Source organism: Ascaphus truei, chromosome 2 (genome assembly GCF_040206685.1).
Source record: "Ascaphus truei isolate aAscTru1 chromosome 2, aAscTru1.hap1, whole genome shotgun sequence".
NCBI classification, from domain to species: Eukaryota; Metazoa; Chordata; class Amphibia; order Anura; family Ascaphidae; genus Ascaphus; species Ascaphus truei.
Window position 1 is genome coordinate 7255796 of NC_134484.1, and position 26934 is coordinate 7282729.

Below are 26934 nucleotides of genomic sequence, written 5' to 3' on the forward strand. Positions count from 1 at the left end.
TAATTTGCTGTACCATCCTGCAGCTGAACAATCTGTGAACATACAAACATAATTAATTAATATGTGTACATAGACTGTAACACCCATGATGGTGATATAAACAATGGGAACCTCCCAACATGGAGAACTCTAACTTCAATAATAATGACGGGGATCAGGCTTCCTCACTTCCCGCCCATTGTGATCCACAATTTTAACATAAAAGGGTTGTACAGGCCCATTCTCTGGTCTGTACAGGACATTGTGCATATAGATATTCCTGCCTGTACTCCAAGCTTTTATCACGGCACATATCTTATCCTCCCTTAAGTAAGTGGTATTACCAAACTTGATTCTTAAATGCTCAAGGACTGCTTCTCGGAGCCAGGCATCTCTCTGGTCCTCGATCTCCTGCATTATCGGCTCTGGCACGTATGGGAACTCATATCCATGAGATTGCCGGTATCTCGCCACTATGGCTCTGTCTGCCCTACTTAACTTAGTCAGTTTCTGGTTCCCAGCCTTGCCTGGCAGTACCCAGAACTGTGGCTCTTCAGGCGCAACATCATCGTAAAGAATAGATGAGCCTTTGGGGGTAATTACTTTTTGTACAATATCTCGATACCGGTTGTCTAACTCGTCGGCAACCTCTTGTGGAGAATAGGTGCCTACGTCCCACCAATGATCTACTATTTCTTTCTTGATTAACACAAATCTGGTGCGGTCCATACCCTCATGACACCCTGTGAATAACGGTGCCCACCATTTATCTTGGTGCTCGTACAGTGGCGACATCCTTTATTCTAACTCGGTTAGCTCCGCGAATTTCAGATTATCCCTGTTAAGTGCGGTTTTGTGTCTTATTTTCACGCCCGTGATTTAAGCATTTTATTCTCGCTGTCTGCAACACTGCAATGCCGTGTAAAAACTCATGGGGGCGTTTGCGAGCTGTTGTTAGAAACCATACACTGTATCATGACTTAGCCGCGCTGGTTTGAAACGGCTTTCTCCGCCATTACAGTCAATGATAGGACCCTCCTCGCCGGCGTGACCCTTTCTCGCCGCCATTACTGGTCGGACCCGGTTGGGGTCAAGTGAGGGGGTTCCTAACATCTAGGGGCAAAATGAATTTTATCTCTAGGTGCCCTAGAACAGAAGTTCCCACGCCAATTGCCCTTGTTCCCACGCCAATTGCGCGATCATTGGTCTTTTTTGACAATGTTGCCGATCTTGCGCCTTTGCGGTCTGGTAGTAAAAAAACAGTTCAGTAAGACACAATGTAATGTAAGACAAATCAATATGTTCTTTTATTGGTGGAGTCAGTACAAAAACATTTATTTACAAATACTGTACAATGTTGAAACATTTTAAGTGCACAGCAATTCAAAACATCAACAGGTGTATGGTTTACTGCTACAGTACATGTGTGAAAACATTTGTCAGTCAGTATGGTTTACAGTCACACTTTGCTCATTTTCTGCAGTTACTGTAGTCATTGTGTTTTTAATCCGTCCCTAGCCAAGCGTCAATCGGCTGACTGCGCCTGCGTGTTTACAGCATGAATCACTCTACCAACCCCCTCTCTCCACAGACTCGTTAATCTTCTGAACATTGCCATTGTGTTGTTAATCCGTCCATAGCCGAGCGACAAAGCTCAGTGCGCCTGCGTGTAATCACACCACCCCCAACCCTCAGTATGGTTTACAGTCACATGTTTTAAATACAATACATTCTTTAATATCTTTAAAATACAGTATAAATATATAAATATAATTTAAAATAATCCGTTCTGTGGGTCTGAGCGGGTTGAAATTTGCCTGGTCCTCATGCGGAAGGACCCTTGCCATAGTGGCCAAATATCAGCCTTCCACGACCCACGGAACCGGAGAAACAAAAATACAGTTTAAAAGCACATTACAAAAGGGGCATTTTTTCTGCCATGCAAATCAATGGCAGAAACCTAAACTTTACCATTACCCTGACTCCGTTCTGTTGCCACGAGAGGGTCGCTATTTGCCATGCAATCCTGCCTGAACTAGGACCAAACATCTATGAAAGATCTGTTTAAAAACTTGGAAAAGCTGTTAATAAAAGAAAGTAATGAATCCAGGACAGGAAGGGAGCAGGATCATCAGGAACACCCAGAAAAAAACATACAATAACAAATCATAGTGTAGTACTTATGGACAATTATGGGTCAGAATTCAAGAAGAAACTTGGCTCTTACGGATCGCCTACTTACAAGAAGCAGGATAAAAAACAGCGTTTTTGTATATAAAGTTGAATAATATATTCCTCCGCCTAAGATAGCAGCATACAGCAGTCACTGATGATTGTAAGCTGGATAGTGTGATCGCCGGGGCTTTCGCTCTCACAAACCAGCAACCGCATTCATACAGAGAGAAGAGGGAAACATAGTGTGTACCAGGTAACACCAAAATTTTATAAAAGTAGCATAAAAATGTGTACTCACAATGTAACGTATGAGCACATTCACATAAAGGTTTCTTGGATATCAGGCAGCTACACACACGGCTTGGCAGTTGGAAATGTCCTCCGCTCCACTCAGAAATCCCCTCCTCGAGGGTGCCCCCTCGTCCGGATAGATGGCGTCTGACGTCACTTCCTGGCCTCGGAGTGACGCCTTTTCTGGTAAGGACGGGAAGATCAGGGGGTATGGAAGACTCGCCGAGCCGCAGCAGCAGTGCCTCTGGGGTTGGAGCAGGCTATCAGACCGTCAGTGTATGATGCAGCTGTACTCTGTCTCCTTCCTTAGCTTGGCTCAACGCGTTTCACTGCATCCGCAGCTTCCTCAGGAGCAATAATCATGTCCCCTAATGGGTGTTACTTAAGTAGCATCATCAATTGAGATACTAATTGAAAACACATTTAATTAATTTACACACAGATTCTCCCACAAGGGTACACAATTCTGTGGCCAAAAATATCGACGCATAAAATACATATAATAAATTTAATTTTAATCACTCTATATTAAGAGGTACTAGAGATAAAAACATAATTAAAAACTATGATTAAAAAACTAAGATCATAATAAAACTCAAGTTGATAGTAATTAAATGGAGAGGATCCATATGCATACACAGGGGGAAAAAGAGAGAAAGGACATTGATTAGTTAAAGGGACATAGGTATAAAATAGACCAGCATGATTTAATATAAAAGAATAAAAAATACAGATTAAATATGTGAATTATATCAGAATAGCCAAAGTGCATAGTGCAATAAATAAAGTGCAATAATTAGAGGAAAGGTGCAATCTCAAAATCCACATTAAGACCATTTGGCATCAAAGTGTTGAGTTTATGTACCCAGTACATTTCCCTTTTACTTAGGTCTAAATTTCTGTCTCTACCTCTCCAATGTTGTGCCACATGTTCTATAGCAGTAAATTTTAATCCTGCTACATTGGAGTTGTGGAATATGGAAAAATGTTTAGATACATTATGAGTCTGAACACTTCGTCTAATATTACTCAAATGCTCTATGATACGTGTCTTAATTGCTCGTGTTGTTTTACCCACATATTGTAGCCCACATGGGCATTCAAGAAGGTAAATGATGTGGTTTGAATTACAATTCATGTATTGTTTTATTTTATATTCCTCATTTCTGTTGTTACTCTTAAATTTCTTTTTTTCTTGGTTTTTATGTCTACAGGCGGTGCATGAACTACACCCATAGAATCCTTCTAATTTTTGAAGCCATCCATTTTTATTTTTATTTGATTCAACCATTTTGATTGCACTTGGTGCTATCATCCCCTTTAGGTTTCTAGCTTTTTTAAAAATCACCTTGGGGTGTTGTGGCATGTTATCCTTCAAAATTGGGTCATTTAATAAAACATGCCAATGTTTGTTGACTATTTTCTTGATATTGTTTGATTCTTTATTAAAAGAAGTTAAGAATGCTGTGTCAAAATTTGTGTTTAAAACTTTCTCTTTTTTATTTGGTATTATTAGATCCTTTCTATCTAGACAATTAGCCTTTTCAAATGCAACGTCCAGGAGTCCTGGATTGTACTGTTTCTCAACAAAGCGTTCTTTTAGTATATTGCACTGATCATTAAATACCAATGTATCAGTGCAATTACGGCGCATCCTCCTAAACTGATTATAAGGGACATTGTCCATCCATAAATTCTGGTGGCAGCTTGTACGTAAGATGTAGTTATTGCTGTCCACTTCCTTAAAATAGGACCTAGTTTTTAGAATGCCATTCTCTATATAAATATTGAGATCTAAGAAATTAAGGGAGCTTGTACTAGTAGCAGAGGTAAATTGTAGGTTATAATTATTTGTATTTATACCTGACAAAAAGGCGTCCAAACTTTCCTGTCTGCCTTGCCAAATCAAAATCACATCATCGATGTAGCGCCGCCAAAGGACAAGGTCCGCCCCCAGTACGCCCCTGGTCCATATACGCTGTTCCTCCCAGAGTCCCATAAAGAGATTGGCGTAACTGGGAGCAAACCTCGTACCCATGGCGGTACCACATCTCTGAATGTAAAAGTTGTTATCAAACCAAAAGTAATTTTTGTCAAGTATAAAACAAATGCTATCAAGAATGATTTGTATTTGCTGTTCATCCATCTCTGGATCTTGTTTAAGAAAGAAGCTCACTGCTTCACAGCCCAAATTTTTCTCTATAGACGTATAGAGAGACGCAACATCTATAGTGGCCATGATGAACTCATTCTTCCATATTACGCTCTCTAATAAATGCAATACGTCTGCAGTGTCCTTCAGGTGCGATTTGAGTGTCTTCACATGATCTTGGAGGAAAGTATCAATATAAACTGACAAATTTGATGTCAGAGAGTTAATCCCGGAGATTATCGGTCTCCCGGGGGGTTGCGTCAAACTCTTGTGGACCTTAGACAGTGTATATAATATTGGCAATTGGGGGTGTTCTTTAAACAAGAAATTATATTCGCCTTCATTTAATATACCCAATTCCTTACCACGATCCAAAAGTATTTTTAAATCATTTGTAAAGGTAGCAGTAGGATTATATTTTAGAATTTCATAAGTCTTTTTGTCTCCCAGAAGACGGTGGGCCTCTTTTAGATAGTCATCTCTATTTTGGATGACTATCCCTCCTCCTTTATCAGCCTGTTTAATAACTATGTTGGTATTATTTGTTATTTCTTCTAGGGCATCCCTCTCTTCCTTATTCAAATTATTTCTCATTTGTGATTTGTTGTTTTTCTTTGAGAGCTCTTCAAAATCTTTGACAATTAGATTATAAAAAACCTCAATATGATTGCCTTTACAGTAAGTAGGATTAAAGGTCGATTTATTTTTAAGAGTGGTATGCTTAAATTTGTCATTTTCTATTTCGACAATTTGTTTTGGATTAGTCATCCTTGATTCAACATTTTTGATAAGAAAAAATCTTTTTACCGTTAATTTACGTATATATTTATTTGCGTCCACAAAGAGCTCAAAGTTGTTGGGGCCACAAGTAGGGGCAAAAGACAAACCCTTAGAAATGACACTTAATTGGGATGATGTTAATTCTACATTACTCAGATTGAAGATATTTTTGGTGTAATTTGGGAGGGACTTTTTTACTATTTTCTTTCTTCCCCCCCGCTTGCCTCTCTGTCTCTTTCCCCTTTGGGGTAATGGCTCCCCTCTTCTTTTTCTAAGAGGGGAGTAAATGGGTTTTTTGTTTCCCAAATACTTATGTCTAAAAGGTCATTTGTCCCTATTGTTCCAATCGGAGAGCGAGATCTACTCGCTTTTGCATATTTAGCAGAATCATATCTCTCTCTTTCTCTTTTTCTATCTTCTCTATCCTTTCTTAGATCTCTTTCTCTTCTTAGTTCTTTCTCCTTTTGATATTCTCGCTCTTTCCTATCTCTCTCTTTATCCTTCTCTTTCTGTTCCTTATATCTTTTGTGATCTCTCTCCTTAATGATATCTTTTTCTCTCTGTAATTCTTTTTCTCTATTTAACTCTCTTTCCTTATGTTCTCTCTCCCTTCTTTGTTCCTTCTCTTTTTCTCTTTGTGCTTCTCTTTCCTTAAATTCTCTTTCTCTTCTCTGTTCTCTTTCCCTAATCATCTCTCTCTCTCTACGTCTTTCCCTTTCTAATGCTTGTTCTCTTTCTCTTAGTGGTATTCTCTCATTAAAGAATTCTCTTTCTCTATATAGATCTCTCTCCCTTAATTCTCTTTCTTGATTAAAATGTTTTTTAGGTGTAAAATCTTTCCTAGAGCCATGTGACAATTTAGGATCATAATTATCTCTCCATGGCAATCTAGGTATAAAATGATGTTTATCATTCTCAAGATATGGTTTGCTTCCATATTTCCCTGGTATAGTTAGGGGATCTTTAACCATTTTTTCCTCAAATCTACTTTGTGGTTTAAAACTTTTCTTTTTCTTCCAATCTCTTTGTTCCCCTCTGAGGTAATCTTCCTCATCTCTCTGAAATTTATTTGTTTTGCTAGTAAAAAGTTCTTGTTCTAATTTATCAATTTTCTTTTTTAGTTCACGATCTTTAATTTTAAATTCAATAGTATCTTCCATATGTGCCAATTTCTCCTCTATTATGACAACCTCTTCATCAATTTTCTTGATATGCTTTTTATGTTGGTTTATCAAGGATGTCATAAGATTAAAGGAGCAATTGTCAATTGTTTCATGCCATTTCTTCACAAACTCCTCATCATCCAAATTTGATGATGGGTTCTTTGTTGAATAATATATTCCTCCGCCTAAGATAGCAGCATACAGCAGTCACTGATGATTGTAAGCTGGATAGTGTGATCGCCGGGGCTTTCGCTCTCACAAACCAGCAACCGCATTCATACAGAGAGAAGAGGGAAACATAGTGTGTACCAGGTAACACCAAAATTTTATAAAAGTAGCATAAAAATGTGTACTCACAATGTAACGTATGAGCACATTCACATAAAGGTTTCTTGGATATCAGGCAGCTACACACACGGCTTGGCAGTTGGAAATGTCCTCCGCTCCACTCAGAAATCCCCTCCTCGAGGGTGCCCCCTCGTCCGGATAGATGGCGTCTGACGTCACTTCCTGGCCTCGGAGTGACGCCTTTTCCGGTAAGGACGGGAAGATCAGGGGGTATGGAAGACTCACCGAGCCGCAGCAGCAGTGCCTCTTGGGTTGGAGCAGGCTATCAGACCGTCAGTGTATGATGCAGCTGTACTCTGTCTCCTTCCTTAGCTTGGCTCAACGCATTTCACTGCATCCGCAGCTTCCTCAGGAGCAATAATCATGTCCCCTAATTGGTGTTACTTAAGTAGCATCATCAATTGAGATACTAATTGAAAACACATTTAATTAATTTACACACAGATTCTCCCACAAGGGTACACAATTCTGTGGCCAAAAATATCGATTTCTCCTCTATTATGACAACCTCTTCATCAATTTTCTTGATATGCTTTTTATGTTGGTTTATCAAGCTCCCTTCCTGTCCTGGATTCATACGTTTTGTGAGGGAATCAGTGTACAGTCCCTGGAAGGTTGAGAGTTTCTTTCAGTTACACAATATATTATTTAATATTATTTAAATATCACTATCACTGTGTTTTAGCGCCACACTGAATCACTGGGTTTCACACTGTTTCTCTGCACTTGATTTGGGGGCTGCTGTACAGTATATATTCTAGATATTTGTATTTTATTTATAAGCACTTTTGTATTAGCATTTTTTGCCACTTTTAGACACTATGGAAGTTGTTTCACCAAATATCTTTGCAAAAAGACAAAATAGACATTTATTATTTAAAGACACTAATATAACACACACACCGGTGAAACATGATTTTTTAGATGAAGAATTCATTAAATTAGAAAGACTACTAATTAAAGATACCAGAAGATGGCTAGACCTTAAATTCTTAAACAGATATATGGATTGCAAGCGTATCCCAAGAGGCCTAAGATTCACAAAGAACCCATCATCAAATTTGGATGATGAGGAGTTTGTGAAGAAATGGCATGAAACAATTGACAATTGCTCCTTTAATCTTATGACATCCTTGATAAACCAACATAAAAAGCATATCAAGAAAATTGATGAAGAGGTTGTCATAATAGAGGAGAAATTGGCACATATGGAAGATACTATTGAATTTAAAATTAAAGATCGTGAACTAAAAAAGAAAATTGATAAATTAGAACAAGAACTTTTTACTAGCAAAACAAATAAATTTCAGAGAGATGAGGAAGATTACCTCAGAGGGGAACAAAGAGATTGGAAGAAAAAGAAAAGTTTTAAACCACAAAGTAGATTTGAGGAAAAAATGGTTAAAGATCCCCTAACTATACCAGGGAAATATGGAAGCAAACCATATCTTGAGAATGATAAACATCATTTTATGCCTAGATTGCCATGGAGAGATAATTATGATCCTAAATTGTCACATGGCTCTAGGAAAGATTTTACACCTAAAAAACATTTTAATCAAGAAAGAGAATTAAGGGAGAGAGATCTATATAGAGAAAGAGAATTCTTTAATGAGAGAATACCACTAAGAGAAAGAGAACAAGCATTAGAAAGGGAAAGACGTAGAGAGAGAGAGATGATTAGGGAAAGAGAACAGAGAAGAGAAAGAGAATTTAAGGAAAGAGAAGCACAAAGAGAAAAAGAGAAGGAACAAAGAAGGGAGAGAGAACATAAGGAAAGAGAGTTAAATAGAGAAAAAGAATTACAGAGAGAAAAAGATATCATTAAGGAGAGAGATCACAAAAGATATAAGGAACAGAAAGAGAAGGATAAAGAGAGAGATAGGAAAGAGCGAGAATATCAAAAGGAGAAAGAACTAAGAAGAGAAAGAGATCTAAGAAAGGATAGAGAAGATAGAAAAAGAGAAAGAGAGAGATATGATTCTGCTAAATATGCAAAAGCGAGTAGATCTCGCTCTCCGATTGGAACAATAGGGACAAATGACCTTTTAGACATAAGTATTTGGGAAACAAAAAACCCATTTACTCCCCTCTTAGAAAAAGAAGAGGGGAGCCATTACCCCAAAGGGGAAAGAGACAGAGAGGCAAGCGGGGGGGAAGAAAGAAAATAGTAAAAAAGTCCCTCCCAAATTACACCAAAAATATCTTCAATCTGAGTAATGTAGAATTAACATCATCCCAATTAAGTGTCATTTCTAAGGGTTTGTCTTTTGCCCCTACTTGTGGCCCCAACAACTTTGAGCTCTTTGTGGACGCAAATAAATATATACGTAAATTAACGGTAAAAAGATTTTTTCTTATCAAAAATGTTGAATCAAGGATGACTAATCCAAAACAAATTGTCGAAATAGAAAATGACAAATTTAAGCATACCACTCTTAAAAATAAATCGACCTTTAATCCTACTTACTGTAAAGGCAATCATATTGAGGTTTTTTATAATCTAATTGTCAAAGATTTTGAAGAGCTCTCAAAGAAAAACAACAAATCACAAATGAGAAATAATTTGAATAAGGAAGAGAGGGATGCCCTAGAAGAAATAACAAATAATACCAACATAGTTATTAAACAGGCTGATAAAGGAGGAGGGATAGTCATCCAAAATAGAGATGACTATCTAAAAGAGGCCCACCGTCTTCTGGGAGACAAAAAGACTTATGAAATTCTAAAATATAATCCTACTGCTACCTTTACAAATGATTTAAAAATACTTTTGGATCGTGGTAAGGAATTGGGTATATTAAATGAAGGCGAATATAATTTCTTGTTTAAAGAACACCCCCAATTGCCAATATTATATACACTGTCTAAGGTCCACAAGAGTTTGACGCAACCCCCCGGGAGACCGATAATCTCCGGGATTAACTCTCTGACATCAAATTTGTCAGTTTATATTGATACTTTCCTCCAAGATCATGTGAAGACACTCAAATCGCACCTGAAGGACACTGCAGACGTATTGCATTTATTAGAGAGCGTAATATGGAAGAATGAGTTCATCATGGCCACTATAGATGTTGCGTCTCTCTATACGTCTATAGAGAAAAATTTGGGCTGTGAAGCAGTGAGCTTCTTTCTTAAACAAGATCCAGAGATGGATGAACAGCAAATACAAATCATTCTTGATAGCATTTGTTTTATACTTGACAAAAATTACTTTTGGTTTGATAACAACTTTTACATTCAGAGATGTGGTACCGCCATGGGTACGAGGTTTGCTCCCAGTTACGCCAATCTCTTTATGGGACTCTGGGAGGAACAGCGTATATGGACCAGGGGCGTACTGGGGGCGGACCTTGTCCTTTGGCGGCGCTACATCGATGATGTGATTTTGATTTGGCAAGGCAGACAGGAAAGTTTGGACGCCTTTTTGTCAGGTATAAATACAAATAATTATAACCTACAATTTACCTCTGCTACTAGTACAAGCTCCCTTAATTTCTTAGATCTCAATATTTATATAGAGAATGGCATTCTAAAAACTAGGTCCTATTTTAAGGAAGTGGACAGCAATAACTACATCTTACGTACAAGCTGCCACCAGAATTTATGGATGGACAATGTCCCTTATAATCAGTTTAGGAGGATGCGCCGTAATTGCACTGATACATTGGTATTTAATGATCAGTGCAATATACTAAAAGAACGCTTTGTTGAGAAACAGTACAATCCAGGACTCCTGGACGTTGCATTTGAAAAGGCTAATTGTCTAGATAGAAAGGATCTAATAATACCAAATAAAAAAGAGAAAGTTTTAAACACAAATTTTGACACAGCATTCTTAACTTCTTTTAATAAAGAATCAAACAATATCAAGAAAATAGTCAACAAACATTGGCATGTTTTATTAAATGACCCAATTTTGAAGGATAACATGCCACAACACCCCAAGGTGATTTTTAAAAAAGCTAGAAACCTAAAGGGGATGATAGCACCAAGTGCAATCAAAATGGTTGAATCAAATAAAAATAAAAATGGATGGCTTCAAAAATTAGAAGGATTCTATGGGTGTAGTTCATGCACCGCCTGTAGACATAAAAACCAAGAAAAAAAGAAATTTAAGAGTAACAACAGAAATGAGGAATATAAAATAAAACAATACATGAATTGTAATTCAAACCACATCATTTACCTTCTTGAATGCCCATGTGGGCTACAATATGTGGGTAAAACAACACGAGCAATTAAGACACGTATCATAGAGCATTTGAGTAATATTAGACGAAGTGTTCAGACTCATAATGTATCTAAACATTTTTCCATATTCCACAACTCCAATGTAGCAGGATTAAAATTTACTGCTATAGAACATGTGGCACAACATTGGAGAGGTAGAGACAGAAATTTAGACCTAAGTAAAAGGGAAATGTACTGGGTACATAAACTCAACACTTTGATGCCAAATGGTCTTAATGTGGATTTTGAGATTGCACCTTTCCTCTAATTATTGCACTTTATTTATTGCACTATGCACTTTGGCTATTCTGATATAATTCACATATTTAATCTGTATTTTTTATTCTTTTATATTAAATCATGCTGGTCTATTTTATACCTATGTCCCTTTAACTAATCAATGTCCTTTCTCTCTTTTTCCCCCTGTGTATGCATATGGATCCTCTCCATTTAATTACTATCAACTTGAGTTTTATTATGATCTTAGTTTTTTAATCATAGTTTTTAATTATGTTTTTATCTCTAGTACCTCTTAATATAGAGTGATTAAAATTAAATTTATTATATGTATTTTATGCGTCGATATTTTTGGCCACAGAATTGTGTACCCTTGTGGGAGAATCTGTGTGTAAATTAATTAAATGTGTTTTCAATTAGTATCTCAATTGATGATGCTACTTAAGTAACACCCATTAGGGGACATGATTATTGCTCCTGAGGAAGCTGCGGATGCAGTGAAACGCGTTGAGCCAAGCTAAGGAAGGAGACAGAGTACAGCTGCATCATACACTGACGGTCTGATAGCCTGCTCCAACCCCAGAGGCACTGCTGCTGCGGCTCGGCGAGTCTTCCATACCCCCTGATCTTCCCGTCCTTACCAGAAAAGGCGTCACTCCGAGGCCAGGAAGTGACGTCAGACGCCATCTATCCGGACGAGGGGGCACCCTCGAGGAGGGGATTTCTGAGTGGAGCGGAGGACATTTCCAACTGCCAAGCCGTGTGTGTAGCTGCCTGATATCCAAGAAACCTTTATGTGAATGTGCTCATACGTTACATTGTGAGTACACATTTTTATGCTACTTTTATAAAATTTTGGTGTTACCTGGTACACACTATGTTTCCCTCTTCTCTCTGTATGAATGCGGTTGCTGGTTTGTGAGAGCGAAAGCCCCGGCGATCACACTATCCAGCTTACAATCATCAGTGACTGCTGTATGCTGCTATCTTAGGCGGAGGAATATATTATTCAACTTTATATACAAAAACGCTGTTTTTTATCCTGCTTCTTGTAAGTAGGCGATCCGTAAGAGCCAAGTTTCTTCTTGAATTCTGACCCATAATTGTCCATAAGTACTACACTATGATTTGTTATTGTATGTTTTTTTCTGGGTGTTCCTGATGATCCTGCTCCCTTCCTGTCCTGGATTCATACGTTTTGTGAGGGAATCAGTGTATATTCCCTGGAAGGTTGAGAGTTTCTTTCAGTTACACAATATATTATTTAATATTATTTAAATATCACTATCACTGTGTTTTAGCGCCACACTGAATCACTGGGTTTCACAATAACAGAAAGTAAGCAATGGTTTGAGAGACGTACCATGCAAAGGTATCTAGATTGTGGAAGACTTCCTAGGGGACTTCGTATTCTAAAAAAGGGATAACGAGCACTTCATGAAGGAGTGGGTGCGCATTTTGGATGAATGTTCCAATGATCTATTGCGATTAATTATATTTGAAAGGAGTAAATCATTAAAAGAATTGGGAGCCCAAATTGAGGAACAAATCAAAATTATGGAGCCCCTTATCATCAGCAATGATTGCTCTGAGTTGGAACACGAAGTGTGCGCCAACTTAGAGCAACATGATGATGAGACTGTGAAGACAAAACACTTTAAGTTTTATAGAGATAAAAATGACTACGACACAAACAAACAGCGAACATGGGCCAAAGATGATAGTAAAGGAAAGGGGGTGGGCAATAGAACTGTGAATGAACCCAATGGGGATTTTAATGGTCGCCCTAATGGCAATATAGAATATCAAAATAGCCATAAAACAAATGGAGAACAAAATGATAGAGGTAGGCAACCTGGTGGCTATCATCATATAGATAGAAGGGATTACCCTAGGAGGGATAGATCATATCCCCAAAGGGGAGGACATCCCAGGAATCCTAACTATAAAGGGAGAAATTATGACGAAAATTACAACTATAACAGAAAAAGACAAACAAATTATCAACAACAAAATGAGTCATATAGACCTCTTGTAAGGATACCAGAGTATATACGTGAGAGTCGCCCTGTCTCCTCCCCGTCTCCCTCTTCACCATCTCTTTTTTTAGATTTAATAAGGAGAAGGCATGGGTCCCCAGAGAAAGAATCGAGAACAGTAGAGAATCACAAACAAGTGACCTCTGGGACAAAGCTAAAAAGACCACTGCCCGAAGAGGGAAAAGAGGAGGATCCAGGGTCCAAAAGAAAAGAATTCTAAAGAACCAACCAATTCCGCTAGATAGAGGTATCTTTAATCTCTCAACGTTTATCCTTACAGACGATCAAAAAAGAGTTCTAAGCAAGGGGCTTTCTTTTTCAAAGACTAGCGGGGCAAATTCATTTCAACTTTTTAAAGATCTCCATAAATTTATAAGAAACATTACACTAAAAAGACACTTTATCAAATTAAAAAAAGATTCCAACACTAATGTAGATACAACCATAGATATAGAACAAGCTAGTGACACAACGCTATGTATCCATACTCCCTTTAAGACCCAATCAACATTTTACCCCTACCAATCTAAGGGGAACCATGTGGATACTTTCTATGACATGGTTTATAATGATCTAAATAGGATTAACAATGCAAGAGAAAGGAACACTAAACAGAACTTATCTAAGGCCGAAAACCTTGCATTAAAATTCCTGCAGGACAATAAACAACTTATTATTAGACAGGCTGACAAGGGAGGAGGTGTGGTTCTACAAGATCGCTCTACTTATGAGCAGGAAGCACACAGACTCCTCTGTGACCCTGTCTTTTATAAGAAACTGACTTCAGATCCCACAACACCATTTCTAAATACATTTAAAGAGCTTCTAGATGAAGCATTATCCCTAACAATAATTACAGATAAAGAATATGGGTTTTTATATAATAAGTCACCAAAAATACCTGTGTTCTATCATCTTCCTAAGCTGCATAAATCTTTAGTAAACCCACCAGGTCGACCCATAGTCTCGGGTATATCCTCACTGACTGCAAACTTATCCCAATATGTGGATTACTTCCTGCAAAGTATCGTAGGGGAGTTACCTTCATATCTAAAGGACTCCTCTGCGGTACTAAACTTATTTGCAAAGTTTGAATGGAAAAGGTCGTACAGATGGCTAACGTGTGACGTACAAGCCTTGTACACTAGCATTCCCCATGTAAGGGGTATTGCGGCAGTTGAGGGTTACCTAAGACGAGAATCTAAGATTTCGGATCTGAACAGATGGTTCATTATACAAGCCATAAAATATGTGCTAAGCCACAATTATTTTCTTTTTCTTTCTCAGTTCTTCTTGCAGGTTTGCGGAACTGCAATGGGCACACGTTTTGCCCCCAGTTTCGCAAACCTGTACATGGGGAACTGGGAAGAAACATTCATCTGGCATGATAATCCATTCTCAGAACATATAGTAATATGGCGTCGCTATATAGATGACATTCTCTGTGTGTGGGAGGGCGATGAAGAATCTGTAGACCAATTTAGGAAATACATCAACCATAATGACCACAACTTGGTATTCACCCATGTAACACACACGGAGAATGTCAGCTATCTAGATCTAGATCTAAAAGCTTCTGAAGCAGAGGGGGTAACAACCACAACATTCTTTAAAAAGGTGGATACGAATAATCTCCTACTGGCCTCCAGTAATCACAAAAAATCATGGATTAGTAATATACCTGGAGGCCAGTTTATGAGAATTAAGAGAAATTGCAGCAATGAAACAGACTTCGAACATCAAGCCCAATTTCTGTTCTTAAGATTTCTGGAAAGGGGATACAACTATAAACAACTTACGTTAGAACTAGAAAAAGTTAGAAAAATGGATCGTAATAAAATGTTAGTACCAAAAAAGAAAAGTCCATCAAAGGCCAACGAAGATCAAATAGTAGTTCCATTCATCACTAACTATAATTCTATGCATAAACAAATAGAGGGAGTCATAAAAAAGCACTGGGGTATTATATCAAAAGATCCCATCCTAAGTGGACATATTAGCACATCTCCCAAATTTATATACAGGAAGGCACGCAGCCTAAAAGATATATTAGTCCCAAGTGACATTGGGAAATCTGTGGTTAATAAATCTGCCCAAACCTGGATGAACAATAAAATAATAGGGAATTTCCCGTGTGGGAGATGTTGAATATGCAAACTCCTTCATTCTGAACGTAAAACCTTTAGATCAAATATAGACCAAAAAGTGTATAATATTACAGAATTCATTAACTGTAATACAAGATTTATAGTGTATTTACTGGAATGCCCATGCGGCCTGCAATATGTAGGCCGCACAAAACGCAGTCTAAAAACTCGTATTCAAGAACATGTGAGAAATATAAAGCATGCCCTACAGACTCACAGTGTAAGTCGTCATTACTCGACCCATCACAACAAAGATCCCTCATCCCTAACCTACAAAGGGATTAAAACTATCCCTCAAAATAGACGTGGAGGAGACAGAATAAAAGATATTTCGGTCCAAGAAACATACTGGATCCACAAACTTAAGTCTTTAGGTCCAAAAGGTCTAAATGAGAACATAGACCTGTGGTGTCTATATTAAGTAATATGTTTCATTAGTCAATATATACGGTCTGTCCTCTATGAGCTATGCGTTTAGTCCCATGTAAAGATATGGTAAACATCCATGATACCCATTCATATTAAGTAATGTTATATGTATATGTGCTATTAATTTTCTGTTTGTTTTATTTCAGAGCCATTGAAAGTTCCTAATCATTGGCAATTTTACTAGTGTGATTTTAGTCTAATTGTGTTATGTGCATAATAAAAACTTGTTTAATATGTATTTTTATTCCTAAACCAGGGCTGATGAGGTTAATCCAGATCAGTACACAAAGAAGTAATTACTTCATTATACCCACATCTGTGGGATGTTGCCGAGTGCTGAACCGATTGGTTCACATACCTCTGAGTTTGACCTATCAGCGGTGGTTAAAGGGTATATATATGCCCTAAATTTAGACAAATTTATCCCTGAAGAAGAAGCTTACGCTTCGAAACGCGTTGGATAAAGAGTATTTTTAATATTCCTAGTATTGTGTTCCACTATCTGCGTGGTATATCCACATTGGACTTATTGTTCAATACAGTTGCACTCGAGAGACTGGAGTGACGACACCGTCACGCTTTACGCTAAACCTCCCTTTATGGCCGGTCGCAAAAACCCCACGGGACTTGTGAACAATATACCCAGTGATCTGAGGTGCTGGAAGCGGCTGCAGGCGGCGGCAGGCCTGAGGAGAGAGCGTCATCAACGGTCGCGATCAGCAAAGGACACCAAGCGTGATCTGAGGTGCTGGAGGCAGTTGCAGACGGCGGCAGGTCTGATAAGTAAGCGGCAGTGATGGCAGTAGTCGGCAAAAGACATCAAGCCATGCACAGCACCGGAGTGGAGGCTCCACACCACTATCGTGACAGCCTGTCCTGAGGCTGTGAAGGGGAAATCCCGAGGTCCGGTGGTGGCAGTGCGACGACTGGTAACTCATGTATTGCACATGAAATGCTGTAAACCAATTAATCTGATGTACGCAGATATCTTACCCTTATAATATACACATATATATTTTTACAAACTTCACTATGTGCGTTTGCGCTGTTGTCTTTTTTGTGTTTCAGTTTCCTTAGGGGTTACTTATCCCTATTCCTATAGCTGCAGACCACTGTCGATTGATTTAGAGGTTGTACAATTTATTTATTTATCACAAAGGTGGTGAAGGGTAAAACATTAGAAATAGTAATTTGTGCACTTTACCTGTTTTTGTTTTTTCTGAACTAGGACTACATGGTGACCGAATATGAGCCCTCTAGGTTGAACAGAACCGGAGTTATGGGTTCCAGGTTTCTGCTCATTCTGACATAGCCGTTTCAAAGCAGCGCGTCTTTCTCCGCCATTACGGTAAATTATAGGACCCTCCTCGCCGGCGTGACCCTTTCTCGTCGCCATTACTGGTCGGACCCTGTTTGGGTCAAGTAAGGGGGTTCCTAACATCTAGGGGCAAAATGAATTTTATTTCTGGGTGCCCTAGAACAGACGTTCCCACACCAATTGCCCTAGTTCCCACGCCAATTGCGCGATCATTGCACTTTTTTGACAATGTTGCCGATCTTGCACCTTTGCGGTATGGTAGTAAAAAAACAGTGCAGTAAGACACAATGTAATGTAAGACAAATCAACATGTTCTTTTATTGGTGGAGTCAGTACAAAAACATTTATTTACAAATACTGTACAATGTTGAAACATTTTAAGTGCACAGCAATTCAAAACATCAACAGGTGTATGGTTTACTGCTACAGTACATGTGTGAAAACATTTGTCAGTCAGTATGGTTTACAGTCACATGTTTTAAATACAATACATTCTTTAATATCTTTAAAATACAGTATAAATATATAAATATATAAATATAATTTAAAATAATCCGTTCTGTGGGTCTGAGCGTTTTGAAATTTGCCTGGTCCTCATGCGGAAGGACCCTTGCCATAGTGGCCAAATATCAGCCTTCCACGACCCACGGAACCGGAGAAACAACAATACAGTTTAAAAGCACATTACAAAAGGGGCTTTTTTTCTGCCATGCAAATCAATGGCAGAAACCTAAACTTTACCATTACCCTGACTCTGTTCTGTTGCCACGAGAGGGTCGCTATTTGCCATGCAATCCTGCCTGAACTAGGACTACATGGTGACCGAATATGAGCCCTCTAGGTTGAACAGAACCGGAGTTATGGGTTCCAGGTTTCTGCTCATTCTGACATAGCCGTTTCAAAGCAGCGCGGATTTCTCCGCCATTGCGATAAATAATGGGACCCTCCTCGCCGGCGTGACCCTTTCTCGCCGCCATTACTGGTCGGACCCTGTTGGGGTCAAGTGAGGGGATTCCTAACATCTAGGGGCAAAATGAATTTTATTTCTGGGTACCCTAGAACAGAAGTTCCCATTTGCCCTAGTTCCCACGCCAATTGCGCGATCATTGCTCTTTTTTGACAATGTTGCCGATCTTGCGCCTTTGCGCTCTGGTAGTAAAAAAACAGTGCAGTAAGACACAATGTAATGTAAGACAAATCAACATGTTCTTTTATTGGTGGAGTCAGTACAAAAACATTTATTTACAAATACTGTACAATGTTGAAACATTTTAAGTGCACAGCAATTCGAAACATCAACAGGTGTATGGTTTACTGCTACAGTACATGTGTGAAAACATTTGTCAGTCAGTATGGTTTACAGTCACACTTTGCTCATTTTCTGCAGTTACTGTAGTCATTGTGTTTTTAATCCGTCCCTAGCCAAGCATCAATCGGCTGACTGCGCCTGCGTGTTTACAGCATGAATCACTCTACCAACCCCCTCTCTCCACAGACTCGTTAATCTTCTGAACATTGCCATTGTGTTGTTAATCCGTCCATAGCCGAGCGACAAAGCTCAGTGCGCCTGCGTGTAATCACACCATCCCCCCCCAACCCTTAGAGGCTTTTGGAAAATCCCCTCTCGAATTCGAAATGTAAATCTGATGTGCACAGCATTGTGAGAATACAGAGTAAAAAAACCATTAACTGATTAATGTTGTTTTGTCATTCATTCTTACAGTATACTGTCGGGGGGGGGGGTGGTTGTTGTCAATGATTATGGTTAGCAGGAAAGTGAATAAATATTTATTTTATTTTGGCAGGACCCAAAAAATACAAATATAAAAATAATCATGAATCATACATACTGCAGCCTTTATTAAATTCTTCTGGCTGGCAGACTGAAATCGGAGAAATATTTACAAAACATTTGTAAAACATGGAGAAACATGAAAAATGGACATTTATATATATATATAGAAAATCTACTGTTTGTTTTTGGTGCCTGAGGCACAGGGAGTTAATGTGACTTGCTTTTTATGTACTGTATTCTACGGAATCAGTTATTTCTTTGCACTGCAGCACAACTAATCCTTCAGCCCTTGCTGCTTAATGCGCCCACCCAACCCCCTCTCTCCACTGAGTCGTTAATGTTCTGAATATTGCCATTGTGTTCTTAATCTGTCCATAGCCGATCTACAAAGCCTCAGTGCGCCTGCTTGTAATCACAACACCCCCCCCCCAACCCTCAGAGGCTTTGTTTACGGTAACGCTTTGGAAAATCCCTTCTCAATTTTGAAATGTAAATCCGATTTGCACAGCATTGTGAGAATTGAGAGTAAAAAAACCATTAACTGATTCATGTTGTTTTGTCATTCATTGGTGTACTGTAGGGGTAGGAGGGGGGGGGCTTGTGGTTGTTGTCAATGATTATGATTAGCAGGAAAGTGAATAAATATTTATTTTATTTTATCATGAACCAAAAAATACAAATATAAAAATATATAGTCTTTATTAAGTTTTTTTGGCAGATTGAAATTGGATAAACATTTAGAAAACATTTGTAAAACATGGGGAAACATGAATAATGCACATTTATAAGAATATTATTTAATAATATATACTGTAATGTATAATATATATATATATATAAGCCTATAGGGAACCATGTTAAAAATGGTTATTGAGGCAAAAAGTGACACTGTGTGCTCATTTGCATGTCATTTCCCAGAATCCCTTGCTGCAGTGGAAGTGCTGTATGCTGGGTGATAATGGGGAAAGGCGGGGTTGCAGACCTGCCTAAGACATGCAGATGAGCATACAGCTATATTTGCATATTTGCTTTCCTGTGGAGGGTTTTTGTCACTTTTTTTACTCACCATAACTTAACTCAGTATTATGGTTTGGCCTATCCCATAAGCCTCTCTTGCATTCCCAGTAAAATCAACCCCACACTGATGAGACCCATCAAGGTCGAAACAGCTGTCTGTGGGTGGTTTTCTGGGTATGCACCTTAACCCTGGCTGTGCTCAAAGCTGTGACCATGCAGCAAGCTTAAGCCTATAGGGAACCATGTTAAAAATGGTTATTGAGGCAAAAAGTGACACTGTGTGCTCATTTGCATGTCATTTCCCAGAATCCCTTGCTGCAGTGGAAGTGCTGTATGCTGGGTGATAATGGGGAAAGGCGGGGTTGCAGACCTGCCTAAGACATGCAGATGAGCATACAGCTATATTTGCATATATATATATACAGTATACTTTGTATACTGTATACTGTATACAGTATACAAAGACAAAAGAAACAGCGCAAAAAACCTCATAGTGTAGTATATAAAATTATATTGTGGTAAAACAGGTGAGTATTGCACGTACATCAATTCAATAGTTACTAGCAGTACATGTTTTGGACATGTTACCAGTCAGCAACAGATGGTGGGTATGGATCACCGGATAACTCCCCTTCTCCTCTCTCGTCTCGCTTGTGATGTCGCTCAGGATGCCGTGATGCCTGATGAAGTACCTTTGAAGTACGAAACGCGTTGGATAAGAGGGCGCATTCTGACACTACCTGCAGTGTGATATTACCCTATTTTTGTCACTTGGCCCCATCTCCGTTACTGCAATCTATGCTATCTACGCTTCTGTGGCCGGCTGAGACTGCAGAGTGATCGGCGCCACTTGATGACGTCATCCGAGGCGCGCTGCAAGCAGACGCCACACGTGCAGACACACGCCTGAAGCCAGTGACTGAGAGCCTGCTTCTACCGCAAACTGCCACAGTCAACACGTCGGGAGACAGCTGTACTCCATCGGACTGCTGTATTCATGCTGAGGGGCTGCTGCCCTGCATCACGGCGTCCTGAGCGACATCACAAGCGAGACGTGAGAGGAGAAGGGGAGTTATCCGGTGATCCATACCCACCATCTGTTGCTGACTGGTAACATGTCCAAAACATGTACTGCTAGTAACTATTGAATTGATGTACGTGCAATACTCACCTGTTTTACCACAATATAATTTTATATACTACACTATGAGGTTTTTTGCGCTGTTTCTTTTGTCTTTGTATCTTTAGCTCTGGTCTGTGGAGCCATTCCTCGAATATAGCAGCATATCCTCACCAATTAAGTAACAGGTTTATATTATATCAATATCACTTTATTATCACTTTATAACACTAATCACGATATTTAGAGCGCAGTTCACCCTTTGTGTGTATACAGTATAGTAATATTATTTTTTCCGTCTTTATCTTGTTCCTCATTCTGTCTACAGTACAGTAGTTCATTGAGAGAGGAGAGGTTTTGTGTACATCATTACTGCTGTTTATATACTGTACATTTTACTGTACAAACAGATTTGACTGGACAACAAACCCCACCTCCCCCCAGGCCACCCGTTTTTTCCTGAAACGACAAGAAAACAAAAAATTAGTGCAGTTACTGTATGTGCGTACTGTATTATGGCATTGTGTGATGTGTAGTACTACTGTAGATGGCAGTAGACTCATCAGTGAAGATGCAATCTTGGAAAGTCTCCCCACTGTCGATCCATGCCTGGGCCTGGAGCACTCTTTTGATTTTGTTTGCGTCCCGTATCATGGGGTACGCTCTGTAATGACAAGGAATAAAAAAAATTAGCAGCACAGTATAGTACAGTACAGTTTCCTAAACAACACTTTTACCTCCTGTACTGTCCAGTACTAACCTCACATGTCCATATTTCCATCCAATGCTGCGTCTCATCTTCTTTATGTTGCTCTCGGATACAGTCAGATTGTGCCTTTCCTGTAGAGTGTTTTTAACCCTTAATGCACTCCTCTCATCATTCTCCTCACTTATTATGTCCACCAGAAGAGTTGTCTCCCTACAATGTAAAGAAAATATATTGTTTTATTAATATACAGCAATATAAAATGTATATAAATATAATGTTGTAATATAAATATAAATATACAAAAAATGTATACTATTTTTAGCTATTTAGGTATATACCTGAATAGCCTGTCATTGCTTTAATACTTATGTTTTGCCTTCTGTTTGGTTTGGGAGTCTTTACAGGAGCACCCAGTGTGTTACTGCTGAGCACTATGTGCCAGCAACAAGAATGCAAGCAGCACAACCTTCCCGTCTGCTCAGAGGCTGCAAAGATCAAGTACTGTGTGATCGGGACCTTGCACATGCGCAGTGAGAGACAAGCAGCAGGAACATGATTTACATATCTTCAAAGGCAGCTGAGACAGAAGCACTCAACGCTGTTCAAAGACTATCCACACAGGATCCTGCGCTTGCTCAGTGACATTCCTCATGAGCAGTGAAGGGGAAAAGTATGCACAGGCGCTCTCGTGACTTGCCACGTCTGCAGCTTTCTGTGGAGGACCCTGTCAGTGACGTCACCAGCCAGACGACAGGAGCTGTTAATCCTCTCCACTACTTAAAGCAATGAATTCAGCTTGTTCAATCCCAAGCACTCGACAGGGCACCAGGAAGAGGGTTTGCTTATACTTGTTCACTGATTGACATCTGATATCTGCATATGTTCTGTGTCTTTTACAATATTCTTGTATCTATATTCATTGTTTGATATTTGATATCTGCTTATGTGATTTGCCCTCTTTAGACTTTAGACTTTAGATTTATATCATTAGCTGAGTGTGGGATTATTTGACAGTGGGGAGGGAAGGCTTACTGAAGTACCTCTGGGACCCTTTGGGACCAGGGGGAATAGGCCAGATGAAGAGGTCACCCCTCGAAACGTCGCCCCCCTAGTTTGCTTTCCTTTTTCCATTTTTGTGATTTTTTGCTTTTCTTTTGTGTTTTTTCCCCTTCTCCTTCTTTCCCCTCTACCCCCTTTAATTTTTGATTTTCTCTATGGTGATATTTATTCTTGCATTGGCGTATTGGCTATTGTTGCTACATTTTCAGTTTATTATTAGTGTCATTAAATTATTCATATTCCCTACACTGGTATTGGCTTATATTTGTAGCTGTGAGACAGAGAGTGCTGGTACTATTTTTTGGTTTGTTAGTACTTCTGAAGGGAATTAGGGTCCCTTCCTGTTCCGTGCACCCTGCAACCTTGCTGAGTCATTGTGTCAGAGTGCTGTCTATCTCCCCCCTCTTTCTACCATAAATATAAATATACATCCTATATATACCGTTGCACGATAAATATAAATATACAAAAAATGTATACTGTTGTAATATAAATAAAAATATACAAAATATATATACTGTTGTACTATAAATATAGATATACATCCTATACAGTATATACCATTTTATAAATATACTTACGCGTTAGTTACCCTTGGTGCCCTTTTGCGGTCTCTGTTTTTTCCGTATGCATGATAGCTCACGGTGGTTGCTGGCACAACGAGGCCAGAAGCAGCTAACCAGAGTTGGATAGCAGCAATTCGGTGTCCGCTCGTGTACATCTCCTTAATTCGCATGCTGAGCTCCTTGGAAATCTTTTTAACAGGCAATGCTGCGAGTAGAAAGAAATACAAACACAAGAATGTATATTCGATGTTTAGTCGATGTGTATTCTATGTGCAGTCAATACAGAAAATGGATGGTGTATTTATACGGTAATGACTCACATTACAGTACGCCCACTTTGAACACCTGTACCTGGTCGCCATGCATAAAAGGTTACACACTTTGCATAGCCCACCACTCGCTGATCTTTATCTGACCTTGCCCTTATCCAGATACTGTACTGCATTGTGCCACCTGCTTCCATGGAGCAACCCCGATTCTATGGACGCAGAAACCCACTCGCCTCTGCCGTGCCTGTCATGCTGAAAAAGCGAACGGCGGCAGCCGTTTCCACGCCAAGGCAAAAGCGACAGGCTAAGGCCAATAAAAAAAACCTTCTGCTGACCCCAAAGGCTAAGGGTTTTCTTAGACGTAAGCCTCATTATGTGAAGAAGATATACGGTGATGTGCTCTCTACGCAAAACGAATGGCAGCCAGCCCATCGAACCCGCAGACCACTTCCTCACATATGCTTCGACGACTCTGCTGTAGCTGTTGTAGCTGTCCCGGAAATCTTGAGCCCGTCTTCTCCACCCCCATCCTCTCCGGTTCTATCCGACGACGCTGCCGCCTCTGAAATTCACGGGTCACTGTCTCCTTTGCTCTTGGACGACTCTGCTTCCCGCCCGGAAATCCAAAGGTCACTTTCTCCATCCCTCTTCGACGACGCTGCCACATCTCCTCTACCGGGTATCCACAGGTCACTTCCTGCACTCTTCCTCGATGTCGATGCCGCTTCTGTCCATGGAACCCCCATCTCATCCTCCGTTGCACCCATCCCCCCAGATGTCCAGACGCCATGCACAAGCAGCTCATTAGACCGGATGCTGAATGGGATAAGTGTGGATCTCCCCGGGAATTCTATTGTGCTGGCAAAGATAGATCTGCTTCTGGAGACAATGCTAAATGTGGAGCAACGGATGCTACACATGGATCAACAGATGGATCAACGGATGCAGAAGATAGAGGCTGACATAGCGGGCATACATTATTTGCTCGGTGCTAATGCCCCTGTTTCCCCGATGCCGGAGCAGGGGGGTGACATGGATGTGATGAATGGGGCTTCATCACCAAGCGCACCCCCTCCACCAGAAGATGGAGTGTACATGTATGCCGTTGAGGAGGACATGACAACCCCGTCAAGACCACGCCAGGAGACAACATGGCGACCACGACCGGAGGAAAGCTTCCTCCCAGACAACCTACCATCGCCCGTCGCCTCAAGCACACCCGCTCCCAAAAGACCTACACCCGCTCGCATCGATACGGTGCCCGACATCACCCTGTGCGATCTGCCACCGAAGCTCAGGGAGACGTATAGGGTGATGAGTGCTGGTGTACCCCACAAGTATGCCTTGTTCATATTTAAGCACCATGTTCCCTACTCTTTGTACTTTCAAAGTGAACTACGATGGGAATCACGTAAAAAGGGCGCTTCCTGCGAATTTAAGGAAAAACATTCGGGATGAATTGCGGCGCTTTTATCCAGTTACAGATCCTGTAATGAAATGCGTTAGAGACTGCATTAATGGCGTTTTGCGCCATGCAAGGAATCGGCCATGGATGGACAATGTGGAGGACTCTCTGTGAGACCATACTGTTGTGCTGTATTTGTAAATAAATGTTTTGTACTGACTCCACCAATAAAAGAACATGTTGATTTGTCTTACATTACATTGTGTCTTACTGCACTGTTTTTTTACTGCCAGACCGCAAAGGAGCAAGATCGGCAACATTGTCAAAAAAGAGAAATGATTGCGCAATTGGCGTGGGAACTAGGGCAATTGGTGTGGGAACTTCTGTTCTAGGGCACCTAGAAATAAAATTCATTTTGCCCCAAATGTTAGGAACCCCCTCACTTGACCCCAACAGGGTCCGACCAGTAATGGCAGCGAGAAAGGGTCACGCCGGCGAGGAGGGTCCTATCATTGAAAGTAATGGCGGAGAAATCCGCGCTGCTTTGAAACGGCTATGTCAGAATGAGCAGAAACCTGGAACCCATAACTCCGGTTCTGTCCAACCTAGAGGGCTCATATTCGGTCACCATGTACTCCTAGTTCAGGCAGGATTACATGGCAAATAGCGACCCTCTCGTGGCAACAGAACGGAGTCAGGGTAATGGTAAAGTTTAGGTTTCTGCCATTGACTTGCATGGCAGAAAAAATGCCCCTTTTGTAATGTGCTTTAAACATTACTTTTTGTTTCTTCGGTTCCGTGGGTCGTGGAAGGCTGATATTTGGCCACTATGGCAAGGGTCCTTCCGCATGAGGACCAGGCAAATTTCAAAATGCTCAGACCCACAGAACGGATTATTTTAAATTATATTTATATATTTATACTGTATTTTAAAGATATTAAAGAATGTATTGTATTTAAAACATGTGACTGTAAACCATACTGACTGACAAATGTTTTCACACATGTACTGTAGCAGTAAACCATACACCTGTTGATGTTTTGAATTGCTGTGCACTTAAAATGTTTCAACATTGTACAGTATTTGTAAATAAATGTTTTTGTACTGACTCCACCAATAAAAGAACATGTTTATTTGTCTTACATTACATTGTGTTTTACTGCACTGTTTTTTTACTACCAGACTGCAAAGGCGCAAGATCGGCAACATTGTCAAAAAAGAGCGATGATCGCGCAATTGGCGTGGGAACTAGGGCAATTGGCGTGGGAACTTCTGTTCTAGGGCACCTAGAAATAAAATTCATTTTGCCCCTAGATGTTAGGAACCCCCTCACTTGACCCCAACAGGGTCCGACCAGTAATAGCGACAAGAAAGGGTCACGCCGGCGAGGAGGGTCCTACATTTACCGTAATGGCGGAGAAAGACGCGCTGCTTTGAAACGGCTATGTCAGAATGAGCAGAAACCTGGAACCCATAACTCCGGTTCTGTTCAACCTAGAGGGCTCATATTCGGTCACCATGTAGTCCTAGTTCAGGCAGGATTGCATGGCAAATAGCGACCCTCTCGTGGCAACAGAACGGAGTCAGGGTAATCGCGATATTGGCGTGGGAACTAGGGCCTCGGTCAAGTTCACGGCCAATTGGCGTGGGAACTTCTGTTCTAGGGCACCTAGAAATAAAATTAATTTTGCCCATAGAT

The 26934-nt window shown here is 40.0% G+C and overlaps 1 protein-coding gene and 1 long non-coding RNA gene across 2 annotated transcripts in view; one reads left to right on the forward strand and one right to left on the reverse strand.

Moving 5' to 3' along the window:
• The window catches only part of LOC142475242 (uncharacterized), a 228384-nt gene that overhangs the window by 30974 nt on the left and 170476 nt on the right, over window positions 1-26934 (forward strand). The window lies entirely within an intron of this gene.
• On the reverse strand, window positions 20804-22636 carry LOC142475220 (uncharacterized). Its single transcript, XR_012790806.1, has 3 exons — window positions 22497-22636; window positions 21987-22145; window positions 20804-21890 (listed from the first exon to the last, which is right to left on the reverse strand). It is a non-coding gene; the product is annotated as an uncharacterized LOC142475220 (long non-coding RNA).